Genomic DNA, 11674 nt, shown 5'->3' with positions numbered 1-11674 from the left:
AGGAAAAATATTCAAATTTATAACGGATAAGAATGCACTTTTAACAGTTTTGTACATTCAATGAAGCCAAAATGATAATATGCAAGTACAATGGCTATGAAACAGCAGGTACGTACTTGTTTCATTGCAGGACACACATTTTTCAATGCCTTGTTTGCTAGTCCAAAGGAGTCTTAAAGTTTTATGTCGCAGCAGTGCATTCAACTACGTCAAAATAAACAAATTTAAATTAACTAGGGACTGAAATAAAAATTACGGATTTTTTAAATTAAGTCGATCAAAACTAAAATAATGGTACCGAAGCTCTACACGAACACTCTCCCACTTCGTTTATGATTCATACACACAATTTTGTAACTAAGATTAAACGGTAAAGGCATACATATAACACTCACGAAAAATATAAATATGACAGTTTAGGATGAAATGCTGAACACCACTTCTTGAAGCACATGAGTAAACTAAAAACTGAAGAGAGAGCACTCGGTCTTCTGCCACAAGTGGCCCATCGGGACCGTTCGACCGCCTTGTCATCCTCACTTGAGGATGCGGATAGGAGGGGCGTGGGGTCAGCACACCGCTCTCCCGGTAGTTGTGATGGTTTTCTTTGACCGGAGCCACTACTATTCGGTCGACTAGCTCCTCATTTGGCATCACAAGGCTGAGAGCACCCCGAAAAATGGCAACAGTGCATGGCGGCTGGATGGCAACCCATCCAAGTGCCGGCCACGCCCGACAGCGCTTAACTTCGGTGATCTCGTGGGAACCGATGTTTCCACTGCGGCAAGGCCGTTGCCAAAAAAATCTGAAGACATCAGTACAAAATCGACTCCATTGTTACAGATTTTATCACCGCCCACTGTGGCAATCCTATGACTTACAGCCACCTTCGGCAGTGAGCATCTCTCTGAAGGAAGACTGTGATGTAGGTAGGAAGCCTCAGTACCAATCAGAAATGCTGTTACCGCAGAAGCTTCCACCAGGATGATAAAAAATATCACAACTCTATAGCACAAAGGATTAAATCAGTTCCGTTTACTTTTTTAATTGCATTTTCCATATCTTTATCTAGTAGATGTATTACATATTGGATGGTAAATACAGAATTTAAGAAGAAAATCTTTCTGCCTCTTCTATAACTATAGAGTATTTGCACTCATTTCACAAGATATCCTTCGTAGAAAAAGCCAAAGACCAAGTGAAAATGTTTTCTGATTTCACTCAACAGGATGTGCCAGGTTTTGGCAAAGGTGAGATTCAAAATGGCTCTGAGCACTATGGCACTTAACTGCTGTGGTCATCAGTACCCTAGAACTTAGAACTACTTAAACCTAACTAACCTAAGGACATCACACACATCCATGTCCAAGGCAGGATTCGAACCTACGACCATAGCGGTAGCGCAGTTCCAGACTGTAGCCCCTAGAACCGCTCGGCCACTCGGCCGGCGCAAAGGTGAGGGGAAAGTGTTAAAGACAAGATCAGTCTACGCTACACAGGTTTAAATGTAAAACGGAGGCCATTACTTCAATGCTCTCAGTACAAACCAAATATTAAACTTTTGTAATGTTAACTAGGAACTGAATACAAAACGAATCTGTAGTGGCAATGAATTATGAAGACGACACTACGAAGGTGGAACACTACTTGCTGGAGCTACCTCTCCTAGTTATAAGTGAGGCATCACTGTTAAGTATACCCTGAAAGTAATTTTCTGTACAAAACCGTTCAACATTCTTAGTTTTAAATTACTTTTTACGTGCCTATTAATACTGTGATAGAGATAAATTTTACACATAGCACTGGCCTGCTTCTAAAGAAGTTTTCTGACGCGCAGACATAGGAATAAGTCGTATTGTCTCCTGTAACAGTGCATTAGTTGCAAAATTACAGCAGTGAAATGTTTGACATGGCTACCCTTCAGTTCCATCCCCATCCTCCGTCCTGATTTGCTAGTCGTTCCGGTAACGCACTTGATTCTTACAACCTCCGAACACATCATGTGTCTATATTAAGTTTTGCCTTGTGTCCATTATTATTTAGCCATTCGATTTTAGTTTTGAGCACAGACAAACAAGATGGTGTTCAAAGTTAATGTTTTTAAACCTTTCTTTGATGTAATTAAGAATTAATGACACAAAAGTTACAACACGTTCTGATCTTCCACATCTCGTAGTCCTTCTTCCCGTTCTGTTTTACTGTCGCCTTGCATGTCAGATGTCCACAGCATCAGACTGTCCCTCAGAAGTCGCAAGACCAGTATTGAGTCTTTCTCCACTATGACTGTCAAATTTTGCAGTTGCGGCTTTTGCTAGCGTGGAGGCTCTTTCAGGCGAGTTCACAATCTCAAAATAGAATATGGAGAAATTCAGTACCGAGCTCATCCTAGTGGGCTTGGTACACGGTTGTTCCGTCATTGCGATATCACTGGCTGCCTAATAGCCAACGACGGAGTATACGAGCATTATATATATATATATATATATATATATATATATATATATATATATATATATATATATATATATATATAAAAACTCTTTCTCCACCTGTGCTCTATATTCATCCTCTAAGCACTTCGAGCCGTTTTTCTGCTCCTTTGTTTTCCTCCCCTTCCTGAATAGAACTGATTATCCTCCAGCTTGCACGCTGATCTCAAATTACATTGATGTAGGCGACTGACACGAGACTCCACATCTAGTGATGCCGCTTTCTTCATGGCTTCCACCACCTCGTCATGTCTTTTAGCCTATTCCGCAAATTTGGCTTTGTATACGTTATCATGTCTTTCCGACTTGGTTGACGTTCTATGATTTATAACGCAAAGTGCAGACAGACCATTATTGCACGGATATCTTAGATGGCTCTGCCCTCCATTAGGCCGCAGATGGTAGGTGGACCTGAAGTGGCTGTGTACCTAATCAAATCGAAATTTGCCACCGAGTGCTCTTACTGATGTACTAGGCTCCTTCAGCCGGGAGGCAAGACTTTTCACGAGCGTTTACTGCGCTGCTGTACACTCTCAGACTTACCGAGTCCCATGCAAAATCCATCTGCTTCCACTTCTCATACCCCCCCCCCCCCCTGCGGGTTCGGGGGTAAGAATAGGCCCGCGGTATTCCTGCCTGTCGTAAGAGGCGACTAAAAGGAGTCTCAAACGTTTCGGCCTTATGTGATGGTCCCGTATCGGGTTTGACCTCCATCTTCCTAAATTATTCCGAAGAGCGAGCCAATTGGGGAAGGGCGCCTTACATGGTGCACTGTATCCGTCGTGCATTGAGACCTTTAGCTGGCTTTCTCGTCGTTGCAATGGTGTCCCGCTCGTTTTCCATCTCTTTGGCGAGGATACGTCCCTGGGTGCGATTACCAATCTGCACTGTGCAGTGTTGCTTTTAGCTGCGACGACGACGACCTTGGACATTTTTGCACCTAGGATCCAGCACGGTAGCCAGTCCATTGTGGTGGGGCCGCCATGTACCCTCTTGGTTGTAGCCCCCTGACAACACAGAGATCGTTCTACTGATGTCTGCGCCGTTAACTCCCCACGTATGCCAAGGAGTAGATGCCCATCTCTCTGGGGCATCAGGACTCACGGCAATGGCCATACTGCCAGGTGGCCTTTGCTGTGGCTGGGTGGTGCCCGTGGGGAGGGCCCTTGGTCGGAGTAAGTGGCATCAGCGCGGATGACCCGCAATGAAACGTGGTACATCGTCTCTCGCTGGTGGCCAGCCGCCAGCAGTCTCTAAGCGTTCTCGGGCTCAATTTAACGCTCAAAAGTACAATCCGAAAACGTTCCCCTCTCTGGCCACGCCGTGGGAGGAATGTAAATCTCATGATGGCAGTAGCAGTTATTCGCCCCGATTCTTAGTTTGTACGAGAGCTGATGGGGAGTCTTTTCTCTCCACAAAGCCTCAGTTCTTTGTCGAGCATTTAGAGGACAAGTTTGGGGAGGTGGACAGCTTGTCCAAAATTCGCACTGTATCGGTCCTGATACAAACGGCATCCTCTGCCCAGTCACGACGGTTACTTGTTTGTGACAAGTTGGGGGATGTTGCTGTTACGAACACACCCCATAAGAGTTTAAATATGGTCCAGGGAGTTATTTACCATACGGACCTTCTTTTGCAGTCTGATGACGAGCTGCACGCAAATTTAGAGCGCCGAGGTGTTCATTTCGTCCGGCGCGTTCGTCGGGGTCTGAAGGAAAATCAGATTGCTACCGGTGCCTTCATCATGGCCTTCGAGGGTGATACGTTACCGGTCAAGGTGATGGTCTACCATTGTGACGTCAAGCCCTATATCCCTCCCCCGATGCAGTGCTTAAAGTGCTGGACGTTCGGCCATATGTCTTCCCGCTGCACTTCCAGCCTCACATGTCGAGATTGCGGACGCCCATCTCATCCCGATACTCCATGTGCCCTGCCTCCCATCTATGTCAACTGCGGGGAGCACCATTCACCTTCCCCGCCAGGCTGCAGAATCTTCCAGAAAGAGCTCAAAATCATGGAATATAAGACCCTGGACCGAGTGAACTATACTGAGGCCAAAAGGAAATACGACCGATTACATCCTGTGAGAATGAGAACTTCCTACGCCGCTGCTACAACACCTGTGCTAGCCCCATTAGTTTTGCGACTTCCGGCCGGATCGGCGAGTAGTAAAACTTCTTCGGCTTCTCACGCTCGCAAGGGATCCCTTAGGTCCCTCCCTTCCCAGGTTTACACCAGTGGGAAGACTGACGACCGACAGTGGCGTAAGTGCCCACAATCAGCTGGTCGTAGTGCTTCACGATCCTCCTCAGTCCCGGTGACAGACTCGGTGAAGCCCTCCCAGCCAGTCACACCCAAGGCGCAGTGTGAGAAATCCAAGAAGAGCAGCTCTAAGCCCAAGGTACTCGCGGTGGCAGCCACCCCACCGCAACCTTCCAGCTCTGCGTCTGAGGACGAGGTGGAGATTCTGACGTCCGCTGAGGACCTCGATCTCGCCTGTCCGTCAGACGCCATGGATAACACTAGCACAGGTGCTCAATTGGAGGCTGCAGGTGACTCAGCAGCGTAATCTGCCTTCCAAGTCCCGTCATGCCTTTCTCAGACGTGGGCAATAACATCCTCCAGTGGAACTGCAGCGGTTTCCTCCACCATCTAGCTGAGCTCTGACACCTTATCAGCCTTCACCCGTTCATCTGCATTGCTCTTCGGGAAACTTGGTTTCCAGCAACGCGCACCCCCGACCTCAGTGGCCATCGGGTTTATTATTAAGAACCGGGGAGCTTATGAAAGGGTGTCTGGTGGCGCCTGCATATATGTTCATAACTCTGTTCACAGAGATTCTGTCCCTGTACAAACACATTTAGAGGCTGTCGCTGTTCGCGTGTGGACGCCGCAGGCTTACCATCTGCAGTCTTTACCTTCCACTGGATGGTGATGTTGCGCAGCATGCCCTGGCCGCGCTGATAGCCCAATTCCCGCCTCCTTTCTTGTTACTGGGCGACTTCAACGCCCATAACCCTCTGTGGGGTGGGTCGGTGGCGCCACCATTGAGCATTTCTTGGCACAGCTCGATCTTTCGCTTTTAAATGATGGGTCCTTCACACACTTCAATGTGGTGCATGGCACGTACTCCACCATCGACCTTTCCATCTGCAGCCCTAGCCTCTTACGATTTGCCCAAGACCTGTGTGGTAGTGACCACTTTCCGATCTTTCTGTCACTGCCATGGCGACACTCTTCTGCGCGCCCTAGCACATGGGCTATGAATAAGGCTGACTGGGACTAGTTCTCCTCCGCTGCCGCTATTGAGCCGCTCTCTAATGAAGACATTGATGCGGTGGTTCAATCGGTCACCACCGGCATCGTTACTGCCGCCGAATCTGCCATTCCCCGTTCTTCTGGGTCCCCTCGGCGGCGGACTGTGCCTTGGTGGTCGCCTGAGATCGCTGAAGCGATTAAAAATCGCTGGCAGGCGCTCCAGCGTCACAAGCGACAATCCTCCATCGACCACCTTATCACCTTCAAATGGCTGCGTGCGCGAGCCCGCCTCCTTATCCGCCAACGCAAGCAGGAGTGCTGGGAGCGGTGTGTGTCCACCATTGGCCTCCATGTCACACCATCACAGGTCTGGGCCAAGATACGATACGTCTACAGCTATCGGACCCCTTTCACCATCCTGCGCTCTCGCTGAATGGAGCAGTTTGTACTGACAATGAAGAAATTGCCAACAGCTTGGCCGAGCATTTTGCTCTGAGTTCCGCTACTTCCAATTACCCACTGGCCCTCGCCTCCATTAAAGAGCGGATGGAACGTCGGAGCCTTTCTTTTCGCACCCACCATTCTGAATCCTAGAATGCTCCATTCAGTGTGTGGGAATTTCACAGTGCCCTTGCCGCTTGCCCTGATACCGCTCCTGGGCCAGATCGCATCCACTGTCAGATGCTGACACACGTTTCAGTGGACTGCAAACGACGCCTCCTCGACGGTTACAACCGTCTCTGGGTTGCAGGTGTGTTTCCGTCGCAATGGCGGGAAGGCATTGTCATCCCCGTTTTGAAACCGGCCAAGAGCCCTTTGGAGGTGGACAGCTACCGCCCCATTACCCTCACCAACGATTTATGCAAATTGCTCGAACGTATGGTGGAGCGGCGTTTGTGTTGGGTCCTTGAGTCGCGCGGTCTCCTCGCTCCATCCCAGGGTGGCTCCCGTCGGGGATGGTCTGCAGCGGACAATTTGGTGCGGCTGGAATCTGTATCCGTACGGCCTTTGGCCGTCGTCAGCATCTCGTTGCTGTCTTTTTTGATCTGTGGAAGGCGTATGACACCACATTGGGCATCACAACCTTACTACGTTGCATGAGTGGGGTCTTCGTGGTCAGCTCCCGGCTTTTCTTCAAACCTTTTTATTGTGTCGCTCTTTCCCGGTGAAAGTGGGTGCCGCATCTAGTTCATCTTATATACAGGAAAATGGGGTCCCGCAGGGATCGGTGTTGAACGTCTCCTTATTTCTAGTGGCCATTAATGGTCTGGCAGCAGCCGTGGGGTCGTCGGTGTCTCCTTCTTTGTATGCCGACGACTTCTGCATCTCACTTCGCTCCACGACTACGGGAATCGCCAAATGCAGGCAGGAAGTAGCCATTCGCAAGGCAGCGTCATGGCCTCTGACTCATGGTTTTCAGTTCTCTGCAGCCAAGACTCGAGTTATGCACTTCTGCAGGCGTCGGACGGTCCACCCTCATCCTGACCTTTACCTCGACGGCCACCTGCTTGAAGTGGTACACACTTGCCGCTTCTTGGGACTCGTGTTTGATGCCCGGCTCACATGGGTTCCTCATATTACTCAGCTGAAGCAAAAACGCTGGCGGCACCTCAACGCCCTCCGCTGCCTTAGCCACACGTCTTGGGGTGCAGATCGCTGCACGCTACTGCGATTGTACAGAGCCCTTGTGCAGTCCCGGCTTGATTATGGGAGCCTGGCCTATGGGTCTGCGTCACCCTCAGTGTTGAAGTTGTTAGACCCCATACATCACTGTGGGGTTCCGCTTGCCACTGGCGCTTTTCGCACCAGCCCCGTGGATAGTCTACTGGTGGAGGCCGGGGTTCCCCCGCTGCGAATTCGCCGCCATCGTCTGCTCGCCGACTATGCTGTCCACGTACATTGCTCGCCAGGCCATCCCAATCGTCGCCTGCTTTTCCCTGCCATGGTCCACCATCTGCCCGAACGGCGACCTAGGTCTGGGCTTTCCGTAGCTGTCCGTGTCCAGTCCCTGCTGTCAGAACTGGGGTCATTCCCTCTTCTGCCTCCCTTCTGGGTCCGTACACCTATGCCTCCCTGGTGTTGGTCCCGGCCGTCCGTCCGTCTGGATTTGGCACAGGGACCTAAGGACTCGGTTCTGCCGGTGGCCCTCCGTCGCAGTTTTCTTGCGCTCCTCGAATCATTTCCGGGCTGTGAGCCTGTCTACACTGATGGTTCCCTGGTTGATGGTCGCACTGCCTACGCTTTTGCTCACGCTGCCCATGTTGAGCAACGCTCCTTGCCGGCTGGCTGCAGTATTTTTACTGCAGAGCTGGTGGCCATCTTGCGCGCTCTTGAGCATATGCGCCTCTGCTCAGGTAGGTCCATCGTCATCTGCAGTGGCTCCCTGAGCAGCCTCCAGGCCATCGACCGCTGCTATCCCTCCTCTCCTCTGGTGTCCTCTATTCAGGAGTCTGTTCCGCCATTGCCCGTTCTGGTCGTTCGGTGGTCTTGGTTTGGACGCCAGGTCATGTTGGCATCCCGGGGAACGAACGTGTTGACAGGCTGGCCAAAGGGGCGATCGACGCCCCAGCTTTGGAGATCGGCCTTACGGCTCGCGACCAGCAGCTGGTGTTGCGCCGTAAGGTGCTTGGGATGTGGGCTGCTGAGTGGCGTGGCATGACAGCCCCGAATAAACTGCGGGCTGTCAAGGAGACGACCGCTGTGTGGCGTTCCTCCCTGCGGACTTCTCGCAGGGACTCGGTGGTCCTGTGTCGGCTGCGCATCGGCCATACGTACCTGACGCACGGCCATCTGTTGCGTCAGGAGGATCCCCCCCTGTGTCGGTGTGGGTCCCAGCTGACGGTCGGCCACATTTTGCTGGAGTGTCCTCGACTGCGCACACTCCGGCAATCTTTTAATCTCCCAGGCACTTTGGCTCTGGTTTTATCCGACGATGCCTCCATGGCTGATGACGTTTTAAATTTTATCCGTGGTAGTCCGTTTTATGGTTCGATTTAGGGAGGTCCTGCACCTTTCCCTTTCTGTGTCTTTTTGTCCTTGTCTGTTGCTGTTCTGGTGTGCCATGAGATGATTGACTCTTTCCCATTTTTGTTCTCGTGGTCAGTCAACCAGTCTCCGGCCATCTTCCTTTCTTCTGTTTCTTTCTGTCTGGTGTTCCTCTGTCCTGTTCTTGTCTGTTGTGTTTGTTGCTGCATTTGTGTTCTTTTAGCGCCTGGGGGGAAGTCTCCTCCCCCTTTGGTTTTTACCTGCTCCGTCGATTTTCGGCTCGCCTGATTTTGGAATGGGGGACTGATGACCTTCGCTGTTTAGTCCCCCTTAAACATACCAACCACCACCACCACCTGGCCACTTTGTGTACACCCCCATGGTGTGTTCCTCGCCCTTGCCTTCGGCTCGACTTGGCACAGGGCCCGAAGGACTCAGTCCCTCAAGAGGCCTTCCGCCGCCGCTTTTATTCCATCCTGGCCACGTATCAGGGCTCTGGCGTTGTATACACTGACGGTTCTGTCGTTGCTGGTCGTGTCGGTTATGCGCTAACTCTAGGGGACCATTCCGTACAACGTCCCTTGCTGGATGGCTGCAGCGTTTACGCTACTGAGCTGGTCGCCATCTTTCGTGCCCTAGAGTATATCCGCTCCTGCTCAGGTGAGTCCTTCGTTATCAGTAGCGATTACCTGAGCGGTTTACGAGCTCTCGACCAGTGTTTCCTTCGTTCTCGTCTGGTGATGGCTATCCATGTCCCTGTATACTCTTGCCCGTTGCGGCCGTTGTGTGGTCTTTGTGTGGAACCCCGGTCACGTCGGTATCCCGGGCAATGGACGTGTTGACCGCCTGGCCAAACGGGCCACCAGTGAACCCACTCTAGACATTGGCCTTCCGGAGACTGATTTGAGCGCAGTCTTAGGCTGCAAAGTTATCTCGCTTTGGGACGCTAAATGGCGCGGTCTGGCCACCCCTAACAAACTCCGTGCCGTCAAGAAGACGACGACTGTGTGGCACTCCTCCTTGCGCGTCTCTCGCAAGGAGTCTTTCGTCCTCTGCCGACTGCGTATTGGGCACACACGGATGACCCACGGCCACTTATTGCGCCGTGAGGACCCCCCTCTTTGTCGCTGCGGCTCGGCATTGACAGTGGTCCACATTTTGTTGGACTGTCCACTTTTATCTGTGCTCAGGCAGACATTTGCGCTGGTAATAGATGACTCTCCCATGGTGGACTTAGTTTAGCGTTTTATTTGAGCAGGGGGTTTTCATCGTATAATCTGAGTGTTTGTTTTTTAGTGTTGATTCTGGCTTTTAGGCTCTGATTTTAAACTGAGTTTTTAATGTGTTCTTGGTGGTTGGGTTTTCCTCTTTCTTTCTCTATGGTCGGCCAACCACCGTCACACTCTGTGTGTTTTAATTTGTTTTGTCTGATCTCTGTCGGAGTATTTCTTGTCCTGTGTTTTCTGCTGTCTTTTCTGTTGTTCGTTTTTTATTCTCTTTGGGTGGTTCTAGTTTTTTTTTTTGAAAAAGGGACCGATGACCGTAGCAGTCTGGTGCCTTTCATCCCACAAACCAACCAACCACTTCTCACACCCTTCGATTTAGGCAGTTTACTATCCCATCTCTAAGTTGGTTGGTTGGTTTGTTGCGGGTTTTACTAAGTAGGAGTACCTCAGTGCCCTTCCCCTTGCCCATTGCTCTGACAAACCTCCAGGCCCCCACCGAATTCACTCCCAATTTCTCTAACATCTTGTAAACATTTTTGCTTATTCATAAACGCAATCACATTCTCACGACAGTCATAACACGATTCGACCATATAATGACCATCGTGAGATTCTATAACAATAAAAAGAAAATTTATATTAAAACCTAAAAATAAGTGCAATATTTAACCAGGCTTATTAGTAATCTCACTGAATTTTTGCGAATTACTTATAGTTCATACGTAAATGCGGCATGCACTGAACACTGGTTCATACGTTGCCAAACTAGCTATAAGAATGTAAAACACCGGTCTTCATACATATATATTAGCTGCCCGCGTCCTCTATAAGATAGCCTCTATTTTTCAAAAGCCTATTTCCTATTAATATTTAGGTCAAATGTATATAAAATTTTAAATTACTGAACAGATCGTTAAATCAGTGAATTAAGATTTCAGAGCGAGGAGAACACATTGCTATAGATGAAAATAGTAGTAGCACTTGTAGAGTGTATTTCTGACACCAGATGGCGCTGTATTCCCGGCTATTGCCTGTTTATGCCGTTGTCCATTCGTCCGGCAGGGACGACACGGGCAGGACGACGAGTGTGGTGCTCTGCTGCAGGTGGATGGCACGCTCCTCCGCCTTCAAGGTTGTTGACATCTGCTGCTGCCCGCAGTAGACAGTGCAGTACTCGACCGCCGGAAGGTACCATCCTCAGCTGAAGCACGTATGTAGTATAAACGATTCGCTCAGGTGAACAGATCGTCGTAAATGTTGAAGTATGCGTCTGTTGCAAATTCATTCTGTTCATTGAGGAGTTTGTCAGGTTCTCTGCGTCTCGTAACATAAATCTCCAGTTCTAAAATGTCTAACCGTTTACTTTTTGTAACTTCATGTAAAATTTGAAGCTGTTCTTCGATGTTACCAGTATTATGGCCATCCTCTTGCATATGTAAGCGGTACGTATGTTGTTCAAACCTTACATCAAATGACCTGCCTGTCTGTCCTATAGAGCTTTTTTTCGTATTCGTGACATGATACTTTGTAAACCCCCCCCCCCGATTTAATATATTTATTGCTTTTTCCGTGGCAAGTCTTTTTAAATTATCGGAAGTCCTAAATGCCATTTTAACCCCGTTTCTTCGGATTGTATGTTCGATTTTATCTGATGATTTGGCTATCTATTTCATAGCGGCGTACTTACCCTTTTTTGATGTCAGTTTTACCTGCCGT

At 49.6% G+C, this 11674-nt stretch overlaps 1 pseudogene; it reads right to left on the bottom strand.

The window, feature by feature from the left end:
• Nucleotides 1-2143: 2143 nt before the first annotated feature.
• On the bottom strand, nt 2144-3053 carry LOC124603981 (annotated as a pseudogene).
• Nucleotides 3054-11674: the final 8621 nt, after the last annotated feature.

Source organism: Schistocerca americana, chromosome 1 (genome assembly GCF_021461395.2).
Source record: "Schistocerca americana isolate TAMUIC-IGC-003095 chromosome 1, iqSchAmer2.1, whole genome shotgun sequence".
NCBI classification, from domain to species: Eukaryota; Metazoa; Arthropoda; class Insecta; order Orthoptera; family Acrididae; genus Schistocerca; species Schistocerca americana.
The sequence above is the reverse complement of the archived record's forward strand: the minus strand, read 5'-3'. Positions and strand labels throughout refer to the sequence as shown.